Below are 26,807 nucleotides of genomic sequence, written 5' to 3'. Positions count from 1 at the left end.
TAATTAAGGGTACAATACTACTAGCTAAATTTAAAAAAATAATTAAATAGTCTGTTCTTTTTATCACAACTGCATAGGTGTTCTCTTTATAGGTTTTTTTTATGTTGCTGTGCTTATCTAGTATGAGTTTTCTATCAGTAATGTTATACGGACATTACCCTAAAAATATCCCATGTTCACTTTCATATCCTAGCGACCATTTTGAAGAAGGTACATTGACACAAAATGGCTGCAGCTGCCATTGTCATCTCTGCTATTGCTGCACGACATCAACAAGAAGTGAAAAATAGGTAACGAAGCGTACAAAACACTGCCTGTTTATAGACAGGTTAACATACGTATTTTGCTTTTTCAAACATCAAAAAAGGAGTATGAAAATGAAATGAGAAAATGGCCTATTCCTTTTTAACAGTGTTTTACCTAAAAATATATATGCCTGTACACAGACGTTCGTTATATAAACTAGAAAGCAATATCTGCTAGGACTATGTACAGTTGTAAGACTTTTGTTGCTTGTTGCCCATTTTAGCCACATATTATGTAGCAAAAATAGTACCAAAGCAGCTTAGCAGTCCGAGCCTGGCGATAGACCATGTCCGTTGTCATTTTATGTGGACATCATTACCTAATATAATTCTGCGTGCAAGGACATTTGCACATATATTACAAGTAAGTATAAATCTGCGACAGAGCTGACTATGCACAGCAAGCAGCTTTGTCTGCACACGGATGAAAACAATAAATCATTTTCTTTTCCCCAAATAGCAAAAGAAAAAAATAGAAAACAAAAATACTTTATGTAGTGCTACTTGCCTGATGGAAAATTTTCTAGAAATAACATTTTCTTCCCTGAGCGTTATAATCATTTAGCGAAAAATTTCCCGTTGCCACAGTAACCAGGCAAAGGCCCAGTCTAGAGAGATCATCACAGACGCAGATTCCCAGCCTTAAAGGAGCTTTGCTGCAAATGCATGCTCACGAAGATTCAGATTGCGAAGTTTAAAAAAGGGAATATAACACACTGTTCTGTCAGGATTTGGATTCATGACATGAAATCATCCTGCGTCAGACTAGTTCTTAACCCTTTAGCCACCACAACGGCCCATGCAGGCCCTCAAATGTTACTTAAAAAACCTTGGCAGTGACATTCAGACAGAGAACAAAGAGAGAACAACCTTTATCGTTTTTTTAATTTGCGTTGTTTAAGTATAATGCTTTTTATGTTTCCTTTTTGATCATTTGTAAAAACATCCGTCAGGAAAAATGCATGCTGGTTAAGAGCCTTTACGCATAACGCTTTTTTAGAGAATACCAGTAAGAGTCTGAAATAAGGGGGTTATTGTGATATAGAGGCCTTGTTTGGTTTGCTAGCCTTTTTTTAACATTAAAAGGAAATATTTGATGTCTTCATGGATTGTCAGGGTTAAAATAGTTGAAATGTCCAATGTAATGATTTTAATAGAAAACAAAAAGTATATATGCGGACAGGCATCTTATTCGCTATTTAATAAAGCCAGCAGGCAATGCCACATCCAGTCTAAGAGCTGTGAACAGTTAACGTGTGTGATAAGCCATCCGCCATACTGTGCAATACACCTTTCACATTGAAATACATTTTATAAACCCGAGCAAAAAAAAAAGAGCCATGTAGAGGCTATTTGAATAAAAGCTGTCCGTTCATTTACTCTAAAGAAGTGTCAGATTCCCCTCATATCTACACCTAGCACAGGTGAATGAGACAGCCAATTATATTGCCTCTTCTGTGAGTTCAGACTATTGCCATTATGGCTAATTGTGCATTATAACAGAAAAATCCCTCTGTGTTTGTGTTCACTGTGTATTTTAGTGTATATTGCACCGTAAGTAGTTAGCGGTGTGTGTGTGTGTGTGTGTGTGTGCGTATGTACGATAACGACAACAACATGCACTTTCAACCTACCTCCGAGAACCATTTAAGGGATTGTTAACACAAAAAAGATACAGTCAGGCTTCCTGTGTATATCGCAGTAAAAGAAAAACAAAAAGAAACCTTTTTATTCGGTCCTCGCTTCATGGGTCTGAGGAGCTGTCGTTGGTAAAATCAGCTGGAAAGCAGCTTGGACGGCTGACATTCATGAGAAGTGGATTTTCCATTGGGGAACGGAGTGTGGCAGCAACGATAATCCAGCTCCGGGTTTTCTTCTTGCTGTATGCCATACCGTACATCAGCAGCTTTATGTAAGCAACGGCAGAACTGACCACTGCAAAGGGCCACTTCTGTTATTCCCTGGAGAGCCAACCTTTTCCCACAACTTCCGCCTCGATGAGCCAGGCTACAGTGCTACGCAGGAGCTAAAAATAGATTTTTTTTTCTATTCCCCCTACCTGCATAGCAGGCATATTAGTTTTCCAGCGCTTTAATTTGATATTCTCATTAATTAACAATACAGCATACATTATTTAGCTGGATATATGCAAAGCAGGATTGACATCAACATTAATACCAGATCCCGCTGTCCTTGAAAGTCTTTTTTTCTTAAAAAAAAAAAAAGAAAAAGAAGAAGCTTATGTTTTGCACAAGACGACAGACGGTGAAAATGCAGGCTGTAAAAACGGTGATGCAATGTTTAGACATGAAACCGAGAGACAGGAGGTGCAGGATGTTCTGTCAGCCAGAATATTTACATATTGACAGCAGCGCATAATGGATTCGAAGCTCAGCATGCAGAAGAGAAGGCATTAATCCTCACTGCTGCCATTTCAGACTTGCAAAAGATGCATTCTGCAGCATCGCTTAGGAAGGAGAAAGGGCAGAGCCAGCTCACCTTAAACACAGCACGCAGTTAACGCTGCGAGAGACGGACGAGATAGCAGGAGCTTCGGGTAAGCCAGACAGGATCGAAAAGCTAGAATTGAAAAAAATAAAGAGGGAATAAAAAAAAAGAAAATCAACCTTTCTCACAGCTGGCTGTTTCCCAGATATTATACGACAAGCTTCTCAAGGATACGTCGCCTTATGTAGCTGTGCATATGACCATCCCAGGGCTGATGTAAGATGCACAAATGCTACATATAACATCCTTCTTCCAGATGCAGAATAAAACATATTGCTTAAATACTGTCTTCAGTAAAGCGTAATATCCTCTTGAGTCAGGATTCATATCACCACCTTGCAGTCAGCAGCGTTTGCTTCCTTTACTTTGTTTTTGTTTTTTTCGTTTTTGTAAGCTGCAGTATAAGTTTTATTAAATGCAATATCCTTCGCACAGTTTGTAAGCCCACAAGAGCAGAGATTCAGTCATCTGACCGGTTAATTGTATTTAGGCAACACCCTTCTTACCACAAGCTTGGCAAGTGGCTAAATATATCAGCATTACAGCTGCTCAGTCGCACAGGAAAATACGTACTGAAGAATTGTTATTTCCTCTTGAGATAAAGTGTGAATCTTACAGAATGAGGTTCTGATCAAAGGCACAATAATTCACCGCAGTTTTCTGTTGCATAACCTATGTACACTGACCCATATGACACAAACAAGTTGTCGACGAACACTTACTGAACTTGGAAGCACATAGTGACTGGTGGTTGTTTTAACTGTCTGGCTGCCTGCTCTGCATATTTCACTGCAGCGAGAGCAGGGCTTAGAGACAATGTAAACAAGCTGAGAGAATGCATTCATACAGTGCAGTATGCGGAACCGCTGCTGACTGATCATACTGCAACACTTTAATGATTTCATCTTAATGAGAAGCTCCATGGGGTGATTTTATGTAAGAACCGTCAAGGAGGGAGGGAATAGGAGTTTCCCAAGAGCTAATATTGTGCAATAGGAGTTATATAACTATACAGGCTGCCTCAAACAGTAAAAGTAGCAATGGAATGGAAATAACACACCCATACTTTAAAATTTAAGAGCATCTGACACTGGCATAATAAGGGGAGCCATGCAACCATGCCAGGAATGTGGTTATACATTGTCACATCAATTCCTGTAACTACTGTATTTTGTGCTGTTAAACTTCGGTGCAATATACTTACGTGCTTAGGCTCTTCCTCTCCAGCAGACATAAGTCTTTAATCATGGAGATACCCATGGTAGTGGTTAGACTGACATCTGCAGGAAAGAGGAGAAGCTGCGACACCAAGTATTTAAATATTATACAGTGAGGGTCACCATCACCACTTTTTAGGGGGATGGAAGGCAGCTGTATTCAATATCTTGTTATGGGGGGGTCTAATGTGCCCCTTGTCCTCACCAAAGGCCTGCACATACAATTGAGCAAATAGTCTCCAAGACAGAACATACATACCAGGATATAGTCAAAGACTATGGATATGATAGAAGAGATGGTCAAAGAATGCGGATGTGAACCAGATGGCCAGAGACTTTGGGCATGATCCAAGACATGGTCATAGACTGTAGGCATCCCACAAGACATGATCAAAGCCCGTGAACATGATACAAGAGATGGTCAATGAATGCAAGCATGCCACAAAAGATGGTCAGAGAATGCGGGTATAATACAAGAGATGACCAGAGACTGCAGACGTCATATAAGAGAGGGTCGGAGACTTCAGACATGAAAGAAGAAATTGTCAGAGACTGCAGATATGCTGCAGGAGACTGTCAGAAACTGCAAACATGATACAAGAGATGGTCAGAGACTGCAGACATACTACAGGACAGACTACTAGATATCACTGCTATAACAGGGCAATCAGGAAACACAGATTAATGTCTGCAGGGGCCCCCAAGGGCTGCACAAAGGATGCCAAAGGGTGGCATGCAGCCTCTGGGCCACAGGTTGGGCACTATAGTATTCAATACTACAAATCCATGACCATATTATGGCACAGGGCCCTGTTGAGATTGCACACAGATGAACCTATCACAACAGATCGGAATAATATTTATTCTTCAAACTTACAAACAAATCAGAGCTATTCTTTTTAGAATCACTTGATCCCCAACAACGCCAAGGGCAGCAAACACATACACACAAATGACAATATAAAAATGTAAAAGGTTTACATGTCTTCACATTCCCTCACCACCTATGAGACCCAGCTCTTTATGAAAGGCCTAGGGTTTTGCCCTAATGAGAACATAGACAGATTTGATCTTATTAAAGATCTACAGCTTTTCACTTGCAAATTGCTATTGAAAAACATGTATAATAAAGAGGAAAAAGATCCAACACAGTAACCCAACAAAGATGAATGCAAAGCTATTGATCAACTTATATCCCTGTTGGAGGAAAACGATCAGACTTAATAGATCACACTGACATTGATCGTCTTTTACAACAATGTGAAGAACAAACTAAGGAATCTATAAAATTTAGATCCCAAATTAAGAAAAAGTCTGACCGTTTCCCACCACAAGCTCAAACTCCAATGTAGCTGCCTTTCTGAAACAAAGATTTAGAGAAATTGTCCGTCCAATCTACGCAGAAGGACAACTTAATCCATGAGGAAAGACAGGCCCTATATGATTTATCTAGCAATCACTCTCTAACCATAAAACCATAAAAACTCAAAATGTTCTGAGTAATACCAACTGGTATCACCCTATTGCCCCAAGATTGATTGAAAGATTTAACAAGCAATTTTATGATCTTGTTGATACAGCCTTTAGAAACGAAACTATAACAAAGAACACATGGGACTTTATTCATACCAGTTTCCAAGAAAACCCCACATTTTATTCACTCCCAAAGATACACAATATGTCAAAAACCCTCCTAGCAGACCAATTCTTTTCGGGGAACGGTGCCCTCAGAGAACTTAAGCCGTCTCATTGACGAACATCTTAGACCCCATGTGGTAATTCTCCCCTTCTATTTAAAAGATACTATACATTTTTGCAAATTCTTGACAGTCTTCATTTACCCGCACAGCCACTTTTGATCACCATTGACGTGAAGGCTTTATATTGCTCTATGCCCCACGAGCTAGGTCTAGCAGTCATTTGGCATGTTTTAACTCAGAGGACAGGAGGAGTGGGCCTTTCATGACTTTATACTGCAGTCACTTGACTTTGTTCCTAATCACAAAATCTTAACATTTGATGGTTCTCACTACCTCCAGGTGCAGGGAGTGGTGATGGGGACTTGTGCCCCATGCAACGCAAACCTGTACCTGGGGGAGTGGGAATGAAGGCTCATGTCCAATGAGCAGCTGTCGATTTACATGGACCACATAGTCTTGTGGCACCATTACGTTGATGACATTTTTATGATATAGGACAGCCTGGAAGATCTACTCAAGATCTGTCTGGAGAGACTTAACAAAAATGTCTTCAATCTAACTTTTACAATGTCATACGACCCTAGTGGGGTGACTTTCCTAGATGTCACTGTCACACAAGATGACAATCCTTCAGCTTAAGGCCACCATGTTCCCAGGCCTCAATGGGTCAGTTCATTTTAAGCCCTTCCTGGATGGTTTCAGGAGCGATGGAAAAATAACTACCTTCTCCAGGACTACAACTACTGACTTTCTCTGCCTTCTCCCACCATCCATGTTGTAATATCCTGTCTTTATATTATGATTCCATCTGATGATATCCAGGTTATGCGGGAGCTTGGAGGTGCCCCATGCTGTGGTGCTATTATATATTAACTATTTTATTTTTTATTCTGTCCTGCCTTGTTTTTCTTTTTTTTTCTTTTTCCCGCATCCACAGGTGTGGGTTAATGCCAGGCAGGTCTATGGTCAGCAGCACAGCCCTGTTGGCCCTGACAAATGAGATAATAGACAGAGTTTGTAAGGAATTGTCCCTAGCTTCACGGCCAGGGACAAAACCTGTCTGATCTGGTCCTATACAGTGCAGGATCAGAGGGAGTATTCTAGTAGCCAAGACTTTTGCATACAGCTTTACATCTGTTCTAAGTAATGAAATTGGACAGTAGCTTCCACAGCTAGATAAATCTTTCCCCGCTTTGGTAATATGGGTTTATGTGCAGCAAGTTATTCAGATCGAAAGCCCTCTGACCCCACAATGGAGCTGGCATAGGAAGTCAGGTGTGGGATGAAAATTTCTTTAAATCTTTTATAGTAGGAAATAGTATACCCATTCAGTCCAGGTGATTTTCCCTGACGGTGTCGATTTTAAAGCTGTATACAATTCTTCTTCCATAAACACATCTTTCAGCTTTTGGGAGCTGTGCACGTTGCAAATAATCCTGAAATTCCCAATGTTTTTCCCGTTGTAGACTAATTTATCCCTCAAATTTTACAGATCTGCATAAAAATCGCAGAAGGTCTGCACAATACGAGGGGCAGTGTGTACACATTTTCCAGAGTGGGATTTAATCTTAGAAATAAAAGTAGCTCTTTTCTTTTCTTGTAATGAATTGGCCAACATTTTACCTGGTTTATTGCCCCAGTCATATCATCTCTGATTCACAAACTGAGAGCGCTTTTTGAAATCCAATTTGAGTAGTAATATAAGCTCCTCTTGTTTCCACGTAAGATTTACTAAAACAACTTTTCAAAGCGAAAGTTTATGTGCCCTTTTCAAATCAACTACCTGTCCCAGTAAATCTGTTAATTTTTTTGTTCTTTTTTTCTTTCTAGCTCCCAGTTCAATTAGCTTACCCTTCATATGTGTTTTGTGGGCACCCCACAAGACAGACTCAGATATTTCAGGAGATTTATTTCCTGCAAAATAACAAGAAGAGAAGGGTTAAGGTGCTGAAGGTTTCTACGGGTAACTGTCAGGTGGTTGGTGGGAGAGGAGGTGGAAGATACGGGAGATAGTGAAACTAATAAGGTAGTGCTCAAAGAGAGGAAAAGGATTGTTAGAGAGGTTGCATGGAGTGCAAAGGTAGGAGAAAACAAGTGAAAACAAGGTCAGGAGTGTTGCCGTCAGAGTGAATAGAAGCATGTATCCAGGTCAAAAGAGTAGGATAGACAGAAAAGTTTAGAAGTAGTAGGAGCGTTGGTATTAACAGGGATGTTGAAGTCACAACAATGATTGTGAGGATTTCAGAAGCGAGAAAGTAGGGCAACTAGGCAGAAAAGTAATTAAAGAAGGTTGATACCTGTCCAGAGCGGCATTAGATCGCAGCAATTCTTAGAAAAACTGGAGAAAATAGACAAATGCAATGTGCTTCAAATGCAGAGAGTAAAAGAGAGGGAGGTCAATGAAGTACCTAAAAGGAAAGGTGCTGTGTGGGAATAGAAAGATTCCCACTCCGCCTCCCTTCCATCCACTGGATCTAAGAAGGCCACCATGGAAGAGGGAAGCAGGAGAAGTAATATCAGATTCATGAAGCCAGGTATCAGTAACGGCAAGTAGATTAAAGGAGTTATCAATAAAGAGGTCACGAAGAGAGGTGAGTTTGTTACAGACAGAGTGGGCATTCCAAAGAGCACAAGAGAAGGGGAAGCTGGTTTTGGGAAGAAGAGGAATGGAAACTAAATTGTGTTCATTGCGGCTGCTGCCAGAGGGTGTGAGGTGATGGGAGCATGGGGCACAGTTAAATGATGGAGGCCCAGGGTTTGGGGATATATCTCCAGAGGTTAGGAGAAGCAGAAGGGTAAGGCAGTGTAATGTGTCAGTGTGATTTATATGAAAGTACAAGCCCCAGTATCTGGAAATTTTATTAGCATGTGTGTTTACAATTGGTAGGAGTTGGTGAGTGCAGTAATACGGAGAGGACACAAGTGAAGGTGATATACTGTATATATGCTGTGGGATGGAGAAGAGAGGTGAAGGAAAGAGAGTGACATAAGGAGTGGTAGAGAGCTCAAGGTTTATAGAGCGCAAGGAGAACTGAATAGTGAAACAGTCACCTGCAGTCTGTTTTGTATTTTTCAAAGTAGTTTGCTATGTATTTTCGTTTCATACAGTTGCTGAAGTGTATAGCCTGCAGTGCTCAGACTTAAATAAATAATGCCACTTACAGAAAGAACCTCAGTAATGTGCCTCCCCATAAAGGTGGTTTAGCTTTATACTGTTAAGGGTGGAGGGGTTCCTGGTCAAGTAATCAATCTGCATTTATTAAAGGGTGATTGGATAACAGAAGGAGGCAATGAGAGCCATCAGTCAGTTTTACGTTTTGGGTGGATGTGAAGCAGCCACATCCCTATGGAGAGACAGAGAAGAGATGTTCAGATGAGACATTCAAGTGAAGTAGAGCCTGAAGTGCTCCCACTTAAAGTGGATATAGACCCGATTCATGAAATTTGAGCTGGGCACATATAGTATCTCACAAAAGTGAGTACACCCCTCACATTTTTGAAAATATTTTATTATATCTTTTCATGTGACAACACTAAAGACATGACACTTTGCTACAATGTAAAGTAGTGAGTATACATCTTGTATAACAGTGTCCATTTTCTGTCCCCTCAAAATAACTCAACACACAGCCATTAATGTCTAAACCGCTGGCAACAAAAGTGAATACACCCCTAAGTGAAAATGTCCAAATTGGGCCCAATTAGCCATTTTTCATCCCCGGTGTCATGTGACTCATTAGTGTTACAAGGTCTCAGGTGTGAGTGGGGAGCAGTTGTGTTAAATTTGGTGTTATCGCTCTTACTCTCTCATACTGGTCACTAGATATTCAACATGAAACCCCATGGCAAAGAACTCTCTGAGGATCTGAAAAAAAGAATTGTTGCTGTACATAAAAATGGCCAAGGCTATAAGAAGATTGGCAAGACCCTGAAACTGAGCTGCAGCACGGTGGCCAAGACCATACAGTGGTTCTACAGGACAGGTTCCACTCAGAACAGGCCACGCCGTGGTCGACCAAAGAGATTGAGTGCACATGCTCAGCGTCATATCCAGAGGTTGTTTTTTGGAAATATTAGTGCTGCCAGCATTGCTGTAGAGGTTGAAGGGGTGGGGGGTCAGTCTGTCAGTGCACAGACCATACACCGCACACTGCATCAAATTGGTCTGCATGGCTGTTGTCTCAGAAGGAAGCCTCGTCTAAAGATGATGCACAGGAAAGCCCATAGTTTGCTGAAGACAAGCAGATTAAGGACATGGATTACTGGAACCATGTCCTGTGGTCTGATGAGACCAAGATAAACTTATTTGGCTCAGATGGTGTCAAGCATGTGTGGCGGCAATCAGGTGAGGACTACAAAGACAAGTGTGTTTTGTCTGCAGTCAAGCATGGTGGTGGGAGTGTCATGGTCTGGGGCTGCATGACTGCTGCCGGCACTTTGGAGCTACATTTCATTGAGGGAACCATGAATGCCAACATGTACTGTGACATACTGAAGCAGAGCATGATCCCCTCCCTTCAGAAGGCTGGGTTGTAGGGCAGTATTCCAACATAATAACGACCCCAAACACACTTCCAAGACAGCTAAATATGTGTTACAAAGAGGCTTGAACATCCATGTTCTAAGTATATGCAGTGGTGTCTGTCAACCAGCCTCTGAAGAAACTGTAAACACAATAAATCCCAAACAGAGGGGGAAAGAAAAAAGGTTGGGGCTTATTGAATGACAGTGGACACATACTGGATAGTATAAAGTATAAACATTTTATTAATTAAGTATAAAACATGGTGATAGACTGAGGTTACTGGTACTAAACTAGCTCAAACCACGTGGTGGACTAGCCAAACACGTACACATACACGTGGGACATAGACAACATAAAACAAATACAAAAAGCATCTGGACTCCAGGTAAATTAGTGCCGGAAATGCTGAGTTTTCAGCAATAGCTGTGAGTAGAACAACCCAACACCAACCCCCTGGAGGCTCGAGCCATGGGAAAAGAGGGGTGAGAGGTAATGATGGCAGCCGTGGAATCCAATCAGACCTGTATATTGGGGTAAGGCTGTAGTGCAGCTGTAATAGAGTCAGTGGTACAGTGACAATAAAGACCTTAAGGACAAAGTACCCATCAAAATGTAAGGCTTCAATATAAACTTGAGTTAGCCTGGTTATAGGGGTGTTCTAATATGGCAAGTCCACTGTTGGCATTGACCCCTGTTAATGAGCGCTAGATAGAAATGCAAAGGTAACGTTGGCACATTGCCTCAGTCATACGTTACCATTCCTGATTGTGGATGTGGGACTGGTCAGTATAATTTGTCCTCCAAGGTAGCACAACACCACCTTAACCATATCTCCTTGTATGTAGGAATACCAGAAACCCGCTTCCACTGTTGCTCATATGAGGGCTGATGTAGATCCATGGAGAGACGTCCCTCACTGTCTTCTCTCTGCCCTTCACAAGGGGTAGTAACCCATCAATATCCCAGTGGCTTTTCCCATGGCTCGAGCCTCCAGGGGGTTGGTGTTGGGTTGTTCTACTCACAGCTATTGCTGAACACTCTGCATTTATGAGTGAGTACAACTGACACCAATTTACCTGGCGTCCGGACGCTTTTTGTATTTGTTTTATGTTGTCAATGTCCTGTATGTGTACGTGCTTGGCTAGTCCACCACATGGTTTGAGCTAATTTAGTACCAGTAACCTCAGTCTATCACCATGTTTTATACTTAATTAATAAAATGTTTATACTTTATACTATCCAGTATGTGTCCACTGTCATTCAATAAGCCCCAACCTTTTTTCTTTCCCTCTCTGTTTGGGATTTATTGTGTTTACGCTTCCAATACAACCTCTGCCTTACTAAAGAAGCTCAGGGTATAGGTGATGGACTTGCCAAGCATGTCTCCAGACCTAAACCCTATTGAGCATCTGTGGGGCATCCTCAAATGGAATGTGGACGAGCGCAACGTCCCTGACATCTACCAGCTCCAAGAGGACTCCAGTGACAACCTGAATTTGACACTGTTATACAAGCTGTACACTCACTACTTTTACATTGCAGCAAATGTAATTTCTTCAGTGTTGTCATGTGAAAATATATAATAAAATATTTACAAAAATGTCGGGGGGGGGGGGAGTACTCACTTTCGTGAGATACGGTATATCTGCAGTGTTTTGTTATCTGTCTTCAAAGCCCTATGTCTTGTAGCCTTCTCCTGCTCTGTTCTTCTGTTACCAGCATGAGAACATCTGACGAGTTCTCTGACACAGGAGATAAATGCAGCCTGAGTTGTGTGTTGGTGATGATACTATAAATAGATTAGCAGAGTGCTGAACGATTCAAGGAACAGATCTGAAAATCTCTACCTATGAGGAGAGGATCCAGGCTACTCTGTGAAAAAATTAACTGCACAGAGGAGATAACTATAACATGTTTGTTATTTTATTTATTTTTTTAAACGAGACTTTAGAATCACTTTAAATGCGGAGCAGAACATGCTAAAACCCTCCAGAGTGACACCATGTCCATGTCCCTGCCCTCTTTGATCTACTCTCTACTCAGCCACCTTGAGGACTTTAAACAGAACACTAGCTACCTGTGCCTTGCCACAAGTTGCACAGAAAATGAAAGAGAATGTGAACCAGCGTTTTGCATTCTTAGCTCCCTCCAAGTAACTGATGAAATGTTCTTGCCAGTGCTTGCAGCAGCTACTTGTTTTGTCAACCCTGCTGTCTGTGAAAGACCCTTGATGTGGCAGAAGAGAATATTCAGGAATGGCTTAAAGCGGGGTTCCACCCTAAAGTGGAACTTCCACTGATCGGAACCCTCCCCCCCTCCGGTGTCACAATTGGCACCTTTCAGGGGGGAGGGGGATGCAGATACCTGTCAAAGACAGGTATTTACACCCACTTCCGGGCATAGACTCCCACGGGAGTCTATGCCTCTTCCTGTCCCTGCGCGCTGTCTGCTGGGACACACACAGGTCCCAGAGACAGCGCGGACAATTCCTATTGCGCTGCGTGACGCGCGCATGCGCAGTAGGGAACCGGGAAGTGAAGCCGCTTCGCATCACTTCCTGATTCCCTCACCTAGAATGGTGGCGGCACCAGCCGAGAGCCGAGCGATCGATCGGCCTCGGCTGCCGCCATCGCTGGACCCCGGGACAGGTGAGTGTCCATTTATTAAAAGTCAGCAGCTGCAGTATTTGTAGCTGTGGGCTTTTAATATTTTTTTCTGCAGTGCAGTCCCGCTTTAAGAAGGCAGAGGAGTATGCCCACGCCATTAGAAAATACACATTGCCCCACTTACAAGATGAGGATCTGTCTGACTCTGAAGACGATGTGTAAGAGGAGAATATTGAAAAATCACAGGAAGTAGAAGAAGCACCATCCACATCAAAGCAGCCAGTCTTTCGGTTTCTTTCAAATTGCTGCAAAAGACCCAGGCAGAGCATCTCCCCAAACATGCAGCATAGAGCAGCAGTCTGACTGGTAATCCTGTGCACACAATTCATTTTGCCATATGGCCTTCTAACAGAAGTAATAGCACGGGGGAAAGAGGACCCCCCTGGGAAAGGAAGTCAATTAAGCTACATGAAATTCCGGCTCACCAGTTATGGCGTGGTCTACGGGACTTAAAACTCTAAAAGAAGTAATAGTACAGGGGGAAAGAGGAACCCCCTGGGAAAAAAAGTCACGAGCAGACCAAGCTCCTTATAAAGGGAATTTCTCTTCTATTCACCGAATGACAGAGCTCCTCTCTTTAGCCATTGGGTTGTTACGCCACCTTTAGGCGAGGACTAGGCATAACATGTTAACATGTAATGAAAAAACTCAGAACTTCTAGTTCCACCCAAGGGGCAGTCCCTTAGGTAACAACCCCTCAGCCTGCCATGCAGCTTCAGTTTTATTTTGCCTAGTGAAGGAGAAGGACCTAGGAACCCTGTGGGCCCATCGGTCCATGTTTTTTTCTGCAGAAGCTTTGCTTTTTTGAGCAAGACTACAGGTCCTGTGATCTGCTATCAACAGCCGGTTGGGTGACAGGCTGGATACCCTTATCCTTACCGTTAGGACCTAGGAACCCTGTGGGCCCATTGGTCCATGTTTTTTTCTGCAGAAGCTTTGCTTTTTTGAGCAAGACTACAGGTCCTGTGATCTGCTATCAACAGCCGGCTGGGTGACAGGCTGGATACCCTTATCCTTGTAGTCTCCCCAGCCTGGCCAGCAAGTGTGTGCAGACCAGAGCTACGTGCTGGGTCGGCCACGACGTACCTTAGCTCCAGAGATGGTCGTGAGCGCTAATGCTCCGGGGCACACATATGACCGGGCTACTGATGTCTGCGTCATAGTGTGCCGGGCCAACAGCCACCCCGTACTGATCGGCGAGTGGGTCTCTGATTGAATGTCTCCCAGCTCTGCAGGACTGGTAAGTACAGCTCTCCCTGCCTCGGTGGGGCTGAGCAGCTGGGCATTCCCTGGGAGGTCGATTTGGGGGTCCCTCATCTCCCTCTCCTCTCTCCCTATCCCCTATCTGCATGAGGCTGTTGAGCAGTGTGTGTCAGATGCAGAGGCTTTCCAGGGGGGCTTTCACCTGGGGGGGTCTGTGCTGGCTGGCTGTGCCCTGATGTGTGTGATTCTCTCCCTGGGGGGTGTCTGGTGGCTGTGCCTGTCGATCGCTGCAGCATTGTTCACCGACATTTCTCTGCCACTGTCCCTCATGGTATACAGTGTTCGGCGGCCATCTTAGGTGAGGGTAAGGAGCAGCAGGCTTTCCTTTCCTTTCCTCGGCGGCCATTTTTCCTGGGTTTATGTCCTTTGTACTGGACGCTCAGCGCCATTTTCTTGAAGCCTGAGCACATTTTTTGATCAGCCTCAAGGAGCAGCATGCTTTCTTGCAGCTCGGCGGCAATTTTCCCTGGGTTTATGCCCTTTATACTGGACGCTACAAAGAAAATGGGGTCCCCTGGGGGTGGACTTTTAAGGCACGTACAAATTATAATAGTATACAAATTATTTTATTACATAAAACCAAACAAAAGGTAATTGAATATACAGTATATATTAAAAAGTACACCAACAGGTATATATACAACCAGTATTGATGCTACGTCGTATCATTAATTTGAACAGAAAACACCCTACGTGTTTCGGAGCTTGGAAAAGCGTGTCCTTCTTCAGGGAGGTGTGGATACAATGTTTCTGTAGAATCTAATAGATGGCAAGGAACAGGGTAGCACAGTTATATAGTATCTAAACAGGTGGTGACACACGGGTACAAAAAATAGTTAGACACAATTTCAAAATACTTACAATACTGTTAACATATATGACAATAGCCGATGGGCACCATTTGATAAAAGAATAAACAATTGTACAGGACCATATGGGTATATTTGACTCGGCCAATGCTCGAGGTATATGCCCCAGTCTATCTCTATTCAATAAAGTGTTGTAGAGATCCTGCAGGAGTGGTGTGAAAACAGGTCTGCAGTCCCCTGTTGGGGAAGAAGATTTTTTTCATATGAACTGGGACTTTTATAGTTGTTTTACCCAGAATAACACCTGGATAGAAAAAATGAGAAATAAAAAGTAATGATAGTAATTTGAATGGGGTAAGAATAAATATATATAAATAAAGACTGAAAGTTAAACATTAAACAATGCAAAAAAATAAAAAAATTAAAATAAATTATGAAATAATAAAAAATAATAAATAAATAGAAAATAAATAAAATAAAAAGTAAAAGGTTTGACCCCACCGGGTGGGCGGTGCAAGTGGGGAAACACTGGGGCTGACAATTACAGTGCAGGGCAGAAACTAGCGCGTCATTTAAAAAGTACAAATAAAAAAACGAATTAAAGTATAGGTTGCATCTGAGTAAATTAAAAGATGACAGCCAGCAATGTAGTAACAAAAGGTTCGGCACTGACAGTGCTGTAAAAGGGGCCTCCCTATATATTATGTGTATCAGACAAATCTGCTTATTATGTAATGGAGTAAAGAGTATTGGGATATCAGATATCATCTGTATAAATAAACAAATATACACTGAATAGCACAAGCAGAATTCCTTAGAAGTATAGAACAGGGAAAAACTATACCTGCTGTGATCAATATTGCATAGGAGTAAAAAATGCAGGGTGGACCGCACTTTGATAACTTACTTCACCATATAGAGTTATGGGAGAGGATGAGAGGTCCGTCCAGCCGGCGTCCTGCAAATAAGGTCTGCAGACACCGGTCAGGGCGGCTCTGATAATAAAGGCCCCTTTAACTATCAACAGCTGATGCTGATTGCAGTGCATCAGCTGTTGGTGAGCACGTATCTCCCTGCTACAGGTCAGCCCCCTGGGCGGTGTGCACGGGGCCACGCCCCCCACGCCACCCAAACCAATCCACAAATGGCGTTCGGACAGTGAGGATGAGTCCCCGTCCGGGTCCGTGCGCGACAAAGCGCTTGTTGGAGCACTTATCACAGCTGTGCGTGATACCCTGAAAATTCAGGAGCCAGCAGATCCCTCTGCTGATGTAGTGGTCCCTTTTGGGTCCCGTAAGCCAGCCCGTTCACCTAAGGTGTTCCCATATCTGACTTATTTTGATAAGTTCATTTACAAGGAACGGGGTCGACCGCAACGGACCTTTTCAGTCCCCAAATACATGGCGGTGCGTTACCCCTTTGAGGAGAGCCTTCTCAAAAAATGGTCAGCTCCTCCGGTCGTGGACCCCCCCAGTATCCAGGTTAAACAAAGTAACCACGATCCCGGTAGAGGGGATTCCTGAATTTAAGGACCCCACAGACAGGAAGGCCGAGGCAGTGGCTCGTTCCTTGTTTACGGTTGTGGGGTCAACCATGCAACCAGTACTAGCATCCGCACTTGTGCCGCAGACACTAACTGAGTGGGCAAAACTTTTGCACCGCGAATTGGGAGAACAACAGGCTTCTCCTGTCTGCGTGGAACTAGCAGACCAACTAGTGCAAGGCCTTAAGTATGTTTGTGACGTGGCCCTGGATACCCTCCCTCTGTTATCCAGGGCTTCAGTGTCAGCAGTGGTGCTGAGGCGCCTGATTTGGTTTAAAATGCTGGTCTACCATCCAGGCATCCAAAAATGCCCTGACGGATCTTCCCTTCCTTGGCAACCGGCTCTTTGGAGCCTCTTTGCATGACATTATAAAAAATGCCACAGGGGGTAGGTGTATTCTACTCCCACAGGCCAGGAAGGCTAAGGAGCCACGCCGTAGCCAAGGGCCCTCTTTCTCTGCTCACGAACGGCTTTATCGTCTGCCCAGGGTTTTCGACCAATCGTCCCCAGCCTGACAGGACGACTTCTGAAGGACCAAAGCGTCCCTGGAACCGCAAACCTCACAAGCCTGCGAGCTAAAAGTGCCACCACATGAAGGTTTGCTCCCACCCGCAACACGGGTGGGAGGTCGCCTTCGGGAGTTTGCAGCCCAGTGGACCTCTCGGCTGTCCAACCAATGGGTCTGTGATCTGATTTCCTCTGGCTACAAGATAGAGTTCCTCTCTTGGCCGCAAAACAGTTTCTTCCCGTCCAGCATACCCGTACTCTTACCGTACCCTTTTGGGGGCGGTAAGGGACCTGCTGAGTCATGGGGTGATAGTACCTGTTCCGGAATCAGAACGTTTCCAGGGGTTCTACTCAAACCTGTTTGTAGTCCCCAAGAAGGAAGGGGTCCGTCCAATCTTGGATCTAAAACTCCTCAATTATTTTGTGAAAGTACAGAGGTTCAGAATGGAATCAGTTCACTCAGTAGTCGCTGCCCTCCATCAAGGGGACTCACTGGCGTCCTTAGACATCCAGGATGGGTACCTGCACATACCCATGTGCCTCCGGCATCAGAAGTTTCTGCGATTTGCAGTTGGGGAAGCCCACTACCAGTTTGTGGCTCTCCCCTTTGGTTTGGCATCAGCCCCCCAAGTCTTTACCAATGCAGGATCGCAATCATGGGATACCTAGACGATCTCCTCCTGAGAGCATCTTCCGCTTCAGAGTTAGAGGAGGATGTGCCGATCACCATGCAGACCCTGCAGGAATTTGGGTGGCTGTTGAACCTAAAAAAGTCGGTGATCGTACCAACTCAGTGTTTGGAGTACCTAGGCTTACTGCTGGACTCCATGGAAGCGAGAGTGTTTCTCCCTTCAGACAAGCTGCAGACTCTCAGAGCCGTGGTAAAGCTACTGATGAACCACAGGTGGTCGTCGATACGCTTCTGCATGCGAGTCCTGTGGCTCATGATGGCCTTCTTCGAGGCAGTACCATATGCCCAGTTTCACATCAGAGTCCTGCAGAAGGAGATTTTGTCAAAATGGGACAAATCGCCGTTGTCCCTGGAATCGGCAGATTCAGGTGAGCCAGCTAGTCAGGGATACCCTGCTCTGGTGGCTGAGGTCCCCGGGAACTTCGGTCCGGGAAATCGTTCCTACCTCTGAATTGGACAGTGATCACAACAGACGCCAGCCTATCAGGCTGGGGTGGAGTAATGGGAGTTCAGTCGACCAAGGGTCTCTAGTCGGTGGAGGAATCCAAGTTGCCGATCAATCTGCTCGAACTGAGAGTGATCAGGCTATGCCTCTCCAAATGGTCGATAAGAGTGCGATGGCGTCCAATCAGGATCCAGTCAGACAACGCCACGGCTGTGGCATAAGTCAATCACCAGGGAGGAACAAGAAGCTCGGCCACCGCACGGGAGGTCGCTCACATACTTCGGTGGGCAAAGCGACATGTACCGGCCCTGTCGGCCATTTACATCACGGAGTGGAGAACTGGCAGAGGAACTATTTAAGTCGCCAGATGCTGGACCCAGGAGAATGGGCGTTGCACCGGAGGTTTTCAGGCTACTGTGCCTGCGGTGGGGCACACCAAATATGGATCTTCTGGCCTCCCCTCTCAACCGGAAGGTGCTAAGATTCGTGTCCAGGACAAGAGATCCATGGGCAGACGTGTCAGACGTGCAGGTGGCTCCGTGGGATCAGTACCAACTGATCTATGCCTTTCCTCCGCTGAAGCTGTTACCACGTCTGCACCGCAGAGTGGAGGCCGAGGGGATTCCAGTAATTCTGATCCCCCCAGATTGGCCCAGCGTCCCTGGTACGCAGACTTAGTGCGCCTTGTGGCAGACGCCCCTTGGCGACTGCCGTTATGAGAAGACCTTCTGTCTCAAGGTTCAATTCTCCATCCTGCTTTACCATCGCTGGTTTTAATGGCATGGCTATTGAGAGCCAGGTGTTGAGGAACCAGGGTCTTTCGGACTTGGTGATCCCAGCTATGCTGAGAGCATGGAAATCTTCTTCTCGGAAGATATATCATCGTACCTGGATGGCCTACATCTCCATGTGTGAGGTGAAAGGATGGCACCCGCGCTCCTTTTCTATATCCAGAGTTTCTTCAGCAAGGAGTAGACCAGAAATTGGCTTTGAGCACCGTTAAAGGACAAATATCAGCTTTGGCTGTCTTTTTTCAGCGACCCCTGGTGTCTCACTCTCTAGTGAGCACTTTTGTCCAAGGGGTCCGACATGTAGTTCCTCTGGTGCGTCCACTGTTACCCGTGGGATCTGAATCTGGTTCTGGTTCTGCTTCAAAAACCACCATTTGAGAATATCAGAGAGATTCCCCTGTTGCCCTATCTGGTTATCCACAAGGATAAGGCGGTGTTGCGTCCACAACCTTCTTTTCTGCCGAAGGTGGTTTCGGCGTTTCACATCAATGAAGTCATTGTGTTACTATCTTTGTGTCCGAAGCCGACACATCTTAAAGAGGTGGCCCTCCATTCCCTGGACGTGGTTCGGGCTCTGAGGGTGTATCTGTCTGCCACGGCTCCCTTTCGGAAGTCAGACTCCTTGTTTGTTTCGGTGACTGGTCCAAAAAAGGCATGGCGGTCTCATAGGCCACCATTTCCAGGTAGATCAGACAGATTGTAGTACAAGCCTACGCCTTGAAGGGGCAGGTGCCCCCCTTTCCGGTCACGGCCCACTCCACAAGAGCAATCGGAACGTCTTCGGCCTTCCTTCCTTGTAAAGCGGCGACTTGGTCGTCTGTTCACGCTTTTACAAAATTCTAGGTAGATGTCAGTGCATCGGCTGATGCCTGTTTTGGCCACAAAGTTGTGCAGGTGGCTATATAGTTGCAATTGCACATACAATTTTTTCCTGGTTTTTGGGTAAAAACGTAATACTTTTAAGTTAATGTACTGTTGCATTTGTTACCGCAGTTCTGGTGCGGTTTGAGGGTAGTGTCTGTCTGTTGAGGAGCACCCTGGGTTTTTGTGGGTACAAAAGTTTGGTTATCCCACACACTGTCATTTTTTGTGGGAGAAGTTTATACTGGTTCCCACATGCCATGGTGGATGACGTTTTATGTTGTTTTCCCACCCCTCATTTTGGCACTGCTTGGGGACATCCCAATGGCTAAAGAGAGGAGCTGTGTCAGTCGGTGAATATAAGAGAAAATAGGATTTTTGTACTCACCATAAAATCCTTTTCGCTGTAATTCACCGACTGACACAGCACCTGCCCCTCCTATTTTTCTTTACGTTATACTGCTTGTTGACGTACTGAAGCTGCATGGCAGGCAGAGGGGTTGTTACCTAAGGGACCGCCCCTTGGGCGGAACTAGAAGTTCTGAGTTTTTTCATTACATGTTAACATGTTATGCCTAGTCCTCTCCTAAAGGTGGCGTAACAACCCAATGGCTAAAGAGAGGAGCTGTGTCAGTCGGTGAATTACAGATAAAAGGATTTTACGTTACGGTGAGTACAAAAAATCCTATTTTTTATTACACAATTAATAAAGACAAAAACAAGGTACCCACCACCAACACCTAGGCTAAATTTAAAATACCGTATATACTCGAGTATAAGCCGAGATTTTCAGCCTCTTTTTTGAGGCTGAAAGTGCCCCCCTCGGCTTATACTCGAGTCATCGCTGTCTGCCCGCTCGATCAGCGTGTCGAGCAGACAGACAGCTGCCATTCTATAATTCAAAAGCCGCGCCTCCGGCTCCGCCTTCGCCTGTGATACGCGGAACACTGAATTTCCCAGCAGCCTGTGTTCCGCCTATCACGGACATCGTATCATCCTCGTACTACGGACGAGGATGATACGATGTCCGTGATAGGCGGAACACAGGCTGCTGGGAAATTCAGTGTTCCGCCTATCACAGGCGAAGGCGGTGGCGCAGCTTTTGAATTTTACAATGGCCGCCGAGGCGCCGACGAAGAGGGCACGGGACGGAGGCAAGGCAAGGCACGGCACGGGACGGGACGGAGGCAAGGCACGGCGGCAAGGCACGGCACGGGACGGAGGCAAGGAGGCAAGGCACGGGACGGAGGCTCGGGACAAAGGCTCGGGACACAGGTAGGCTGGACACACACACACACACACACACACACACACACACACACACACACACACACGGATGGATGGATACACACACACACAGGGATGGATGGATGGATGGAGACACACACACACAGGGATGGATGGATGGATGGATGGAGACACACACACACAGGGATGGATGGATGGATGGACACACACACACACAGGGATGGATGGACGGACACACAGGGATGGACGGACACACAGGGATGGACGGACACACAGGGATGGACGGACACACACACAGGGATGGACAGGCATGTCTCACCCTCGGCTTATACACGAGTCAATAAGTTTGCCAGTTTTTTTGGGGGTAAATTGGGGGCCTTGGCTTATATTCGGGTCGGCCTATACTCGAGTATATACGGTAAGACAACGTTGTCTATATAAAAAAGCATCTGCGTCACGTATACATCATGTTTACACCCGAATAATTTTAAGGTACAAACAATGGTGTTTAAATGGGCACCTTCACTAAACGTGCATATACCGTCACTGTTGACCATCAGGCCCCCATCTGGGGGATACAGGGGTATTATATTGGGAGTCCACACATTTGAAATGTAAACCTGTACAAAGCAATACCACTGAGTTAACTGAATTGACTCTTATTCAACTGGTGATATACACTATATAGAGGGCAGCATATAGCCACTGACAATCAATAATTCATTTAGATCTTCAGCTTCAGGCCGAGCTGTATTAGCAGGGGTAACCCAGTGTGAGGTTTATTATATAGGACAGTGGTTAAAGCTGATCTGCAGATCAGGACTTGGGTATTTGTGCAAGAATATATAGACAGTCAAAGGACCAATGGGTCCGCTCACATCGACCATTGTGGACAAGAGTCTCTGATATCTGACAGCTATCCCAAATATCTTCTTTAGGTTCCGTCTATAGGGGGATCTTGAACTTCACAAATCCTGTCATCCAGGGTGCTCAATTATCACATGGAAATCAAGGGAGCTTCACAGTATAGATCTGCTGATAGTGTTGTGAGGCTGTCTAAGCACGCTGTCCTGATACTTCAGCTGGAGAGGGCTCCCTCTGTCCTCATGGTGTGTAGTGCGCTTGCGCTGATGTGTCGTGGTGCATCATCTGTGGCATATAAAGCACCACTGCCATGGTGTCTTTACCGACATGTTTTACACAGTCATGTGGGTTTTTTCAAGGATGGGAGGGATCAAAAGCAGTCGTCTATTAATACACTTTTTTCCCACACAACACGGAGTTGATTGAAGGCTGCAATTCCCACAGCGACCTCTACATTCATCCTCCCAGTTTAAACACCACACATTCATTCTGCTGCTGGCCAGAAGGGCTCACATAAGACATATCATAGCAAACAAATAGCTGTAACAATGCTGAAGGGATCAGGGCACCGAGGAGAAGAAAGAGCTAAAGTACCCGAGTTCCCAGGGTGTTGAAGCAGTTATAGAAAGTATACAAGTGGTAATATGCCATAATATACCAGATTCCTCATGGGGCCTTCCTGGTGGGGATCGACGTGGCTCTATATGTCGATAGCCCACGAGTGGGGCCTCAGGGTGGTCTCCTTTTTCCTCAGGCTTTGGTATATGCCATTTTGTCCACACTGTTTTTTATAGAGGATTCATGAATAATTTATTAACATCTAAATTTTTGTCCTAATAGCAGTTTAAACAGTTTGTGGTTTGGTTGATTTTATTTTAAACCTAAACATAAATTGTGGTTCAGTGTTGCAGTATCTCACTTCATATGCCCATCTACCATTTACACCTGTACATTTATTGGGTGTTTTTGGTTAGTTTTTTGGTGCAAAAAAGGCAAGACATAAATGTAATTGGCTTTTGTCTCTGTTTTTGGTTTTTGTCCTGCTCATGGTCAAAATGATTTATTGTTTTATAGACATTTTGTTTTTATATTTTTTGTGGTCTGTCAGTGTTTGCATACATATTTTTTTCCATATTTTTGTAATCGGAGTCTTCAGGTGGAAAATGCGATATTCCTGAAACAAGGCCTGAGGTGTGCCATGGCCTGGCTGGTCAGTATGCCTGAAAAGAGGGCAAAAAGACACACGTTTAGGTGGAAAGGGGAAGGTAAAGATCCAGCCCATAGAATGATGCGTGCCCAGATGGCAACAGTAAGTAACCGGTAAGTATCCGATGTGACAGGAGAACCCGCCGACTCCTGACCTGGTGACGAGAAGGAACCCCCCTTTAGAGCCTGCCAAGCTACGCAGAACCCAACTGAACGTCCCGTGAAGGATAGGATGAGCCTGATGCTCAAGGTAACCCAGACATGAAAATGAACTGCTTGTGAATGAGAGGATACATGGGGAAAAGGGAGCAAGGGCTGACCTGAGGAACCCCTGCAAGAAGTTGGAAGACTGAAATACCTCAATGGACACCAGTGAAGTAGCACAGTGAAAAACCCCTCCAACCTCTGGCCTACCCATACCTGGTATGAGAAAGTGAGAGGGTGAGTGCAAAAAAGACCAGTGATAGGAGAGAAAAAGCTGGCTGCTTGATGGATGTGATGGAGTAGGCGCCATGGCAATGAGCATCGTCAACCTGGAGACACCATGCCAGACACTGGTCCCACCGGATACGAACAGGTCGTGCTTCAGCCTGAGACCTACCAACCAAGATTGAATCCTGAACCGAGGAAGGAGAGTCAGACTCCAACCCAGGGAAATAAGTCCCATGGCATGGTACAGCCATGCCCAAGTGACTGAAGCCCCCCCTCCACCTGGAACAGACCGGGGATCAGCAAAGATGACTGGACCGATGTCCCTGAGAAGTACTCCAGGCAACCTCCTAGACAAGAGATCGGAGCTGAGAGTGGAATCCAGAATCATGACGACGTCGCCCACACCTACCACCTAAGGACCGTGACTTGGACACACCCTGAGAGACTATACATCCCTGGGCGGTAACCAGGGCCTCAACACAACAGGACAACAACTGAAGAAAATTGACAACTGCTTCTGACCCAAGGGTGAGCCCAGTGGCAAAAACAATATCAGCACCAATCAGCAAGCCCCCCAACAACGGCCGGGCTGAAGGAAGTGAGTGCAAGCATATCGGTATGTATGCCAAAACAGCCCAACCTGAAACACAAACTAGAGAAATTACAGACAACCAGACATGAGAACAACAATGCCCCCCTGCCTACCTAAGAATGAAACAGAAATGTAAAGACCACTGCGCGTAAATGAAACCTGATGACAGACCCCCCCCCCACCCTCATGTGAGTGCTAAGTGAGCCAGAGTAACCTGCAGCGCAGAGACAGGTAATTAACTGAAAACTCAGGGCTAGTGTACCCACAGGCCATGGTGGGTAGTCATATAGATGTGGTGAATGAACATGCATCATATGACATATGGTATACGGGCGAGAAGATTGTGGACAACAATCAATTAACAAATGAAATCTCAGCCCGTATGACTCTGTAGACGTTACAGATCCTGACGTGTGAGCCCTAGCTACCTGACCCAGGTACAAACATGACACAGACATGATGGGACATGACAACGAAGATGAAAGACTACTAGAGTATGCCATGAGTGAACAACGCCCCTCTGAGAAACTCTGAGACTGAACAACAAGGCTGAAATACTATGACAGACATGCTGGGCAGCAACACAAAGACATCAACGCTATGACAGAAATGCTATGACAGAAACACAAAACGACATGACAGGAAAAACACCATGACAGGAAACGCCATGACAGGAAAAACGCCATGACAGAAAAAACGCCATGACAGAAACGCTGAAACTTAATGCTGATGCAGAAACGTAGTGACAGAAATCCAGGGGCAGAGACGCAATGACAGAAAAACCAAGACTGAAACGCTGAGGCATAAATGCAATGGCAGAAACACTATAACAGAAAAGCTGAGACAGCGACGCAACAGCAGAATCCTGGCCAGAAATGCAATGACCGTAAACACGCTGAGACTGAACGCTGAGACAGAAATGCAAAGACAGAAATCCTGGGGCAGAACCGCTATGACCGAAATGCTAAGACTGAATGGCGAGCCAGAATTCCTGAGACTGAACGCCGAGCCAGAAAAAGCTGGGGCAGAACACTATGACAGAAATGCACGCAATAACAGAAATGGTGGGGCAGAACACTATGACAGAAATACTGGCGTAGAGACGCAAAGACAGAAATGCTTGGGCAGAACGCTATGACAGAAACGCTGGGCAGCATGCTGGAGCAGACCCCTGTGACAGAAATGTTGGGGCGGACTACTGCGACAGAAATCCTGAGGTGAAACACTGACAGAAATCCTGGGGCAGAACACTATGACAGCAACCCTGGGGCAAAAAAACGCTATGACAGAAATCCAGGGGCAGAACTCTATGACAGAAGTCCTGGGGCAGAACGCTATGACAGACGTCCTGGGGCAGAATGCTATGACAGAAGTCCTGGGGCAGAACGCTATGACAGAAACCCAGGGGCAGAACGCTACTACAGAAACCCAGGGGCAGAAACGCTACAACAGAAACCCAGGGGCAGAATGCTATGACAGAAATCCAGGGGCAGAGCGCTATGACAGACATGCCGGGGCAGAACGCTATGACAGGAATCCAGGGGCAGAAACACTATGACAGAAATGCTGGACAGAACGCTATGACAGAAAAGCTGGGCAGAACGTTATGACAGAAATGCTGGACAGAGCGCTATGACGGAGAAAGCTGGACAGAATGCTATGACAGAAACGCTGGACAGAACGTTATGACAGAAATGCTGGACAGAACGCTATGACAGAAATGCTGGACTGAACGCTATGACAGAAATGCTGGACCGAACGCTGTGACAGAAATGCTGGACCGCACGATGTGACAGAAATGCTGGACCGAACGCTATGACGGAGAAGCTGGACAGAACGCTATGACAGAAACGCTGGACAGAACGATAGGACAGAAATGCTGGACAAAAGGCTATGACAGAAATGCTGGACAGAACATTATGACAGAAATGCTGGACAGAACGCTATGACAGAAATGCTGGACATAACGTTATGACAGAAATGCTGGACCAAACGCTGTGACAGAAATGCTGGACCACACGATGTGACAGAAATGCTGAAACGAACGCTATGACGGAGAAGCTGGACAGAACGCTATGACAGAAAATGCTGAACAGAACGTTATGACAGAAATGTTGGACAGAACACTATGACAGAAATGCTAGACAGAACGCTATGACAGAAATGTTGGACAAAACGCTATGACAGAAACGCTGGACTGAACGCTATGACAGAAATGCTGGACTGAACGCTATGACAGAAATGCTGGACAGAATGTTATAACAGAAATGCTGGACCGAACGCTGTGACAGAAAAGCTGGACCTAACGATATGACAGAAAAGCTGTACCGACCTATATATCGGAGAAAGCTGGACAGAACGCTATGACAGAAAATGCTGGACAGAATGCTATGACAAAAATGCCGGACAGAAGGCTATGACAGAAATGCTGGACAGAACGCTATGACAGAAATGCTGGACAGAACGCTATGACAGAAATGCTGGACCGAACTTTATGACAGAAATGCTGGACAGAATGCTATGACAGAAATGCTGGACTGAACGCTATGACAGAAATGCTGGACAGAATGCTATGACAGAAATGCTGGACTGAACGCTATGACAGAAATGCTGGACCGAATGCCGTGACAGAA

General features: G+C 45.2%; 1 protein-coding gene across 3 annotated transcripts in view; it reads right to left on the bottom strand.

Annotated features, from left to right (window-relative positions):
- Positions 1–3,725, bottom strand: part of ZBTB38 (zinc finger and BTB domain containing 38) — a 74,618-nt gene extending 70,893 nt beyond the window's left edge. Inside the window, exon 1 of one of the 3 annotated variants that reach the window (XM_077488564.1) lies at positions 1,940–3,725. The gene's annotated coding sequence lies outside the window, so the exon portion shown is untranslated. The remainder of the gene's footprint in view (positions 1–1,939) is intronic. The other 2 variants (XM_077488565.1, XM_077488566.1) reach the window with 2 other exon arrangements.
- Between the last annotated feature and the right edge of the window lie 23,082 nt (positions 3,726–26,807).

Source organism: Lithobates pipiens, unplaced genomic scaffold (genome assembly GCF_037356315.1).
Source record: "Lithobates pipiens isolate NorthernLeopardFrog02 unplaced genomic scaffold, aLitPip1_a1.2 Scaffold_18, whole genome shotgun sequence".
In the NCBI taxonomy this organism is placed as follows: domain Eukaryota; kingdom Metazoa; phylum Chordata; class Amphibia; order Anura; family Ranidae; genus Lithobates; species Lithobates pipiens.
Note: the sequence above shows the minus strand (reverse complement) of the source record. Positions and strands in the feature narration are given on the sequence as shown.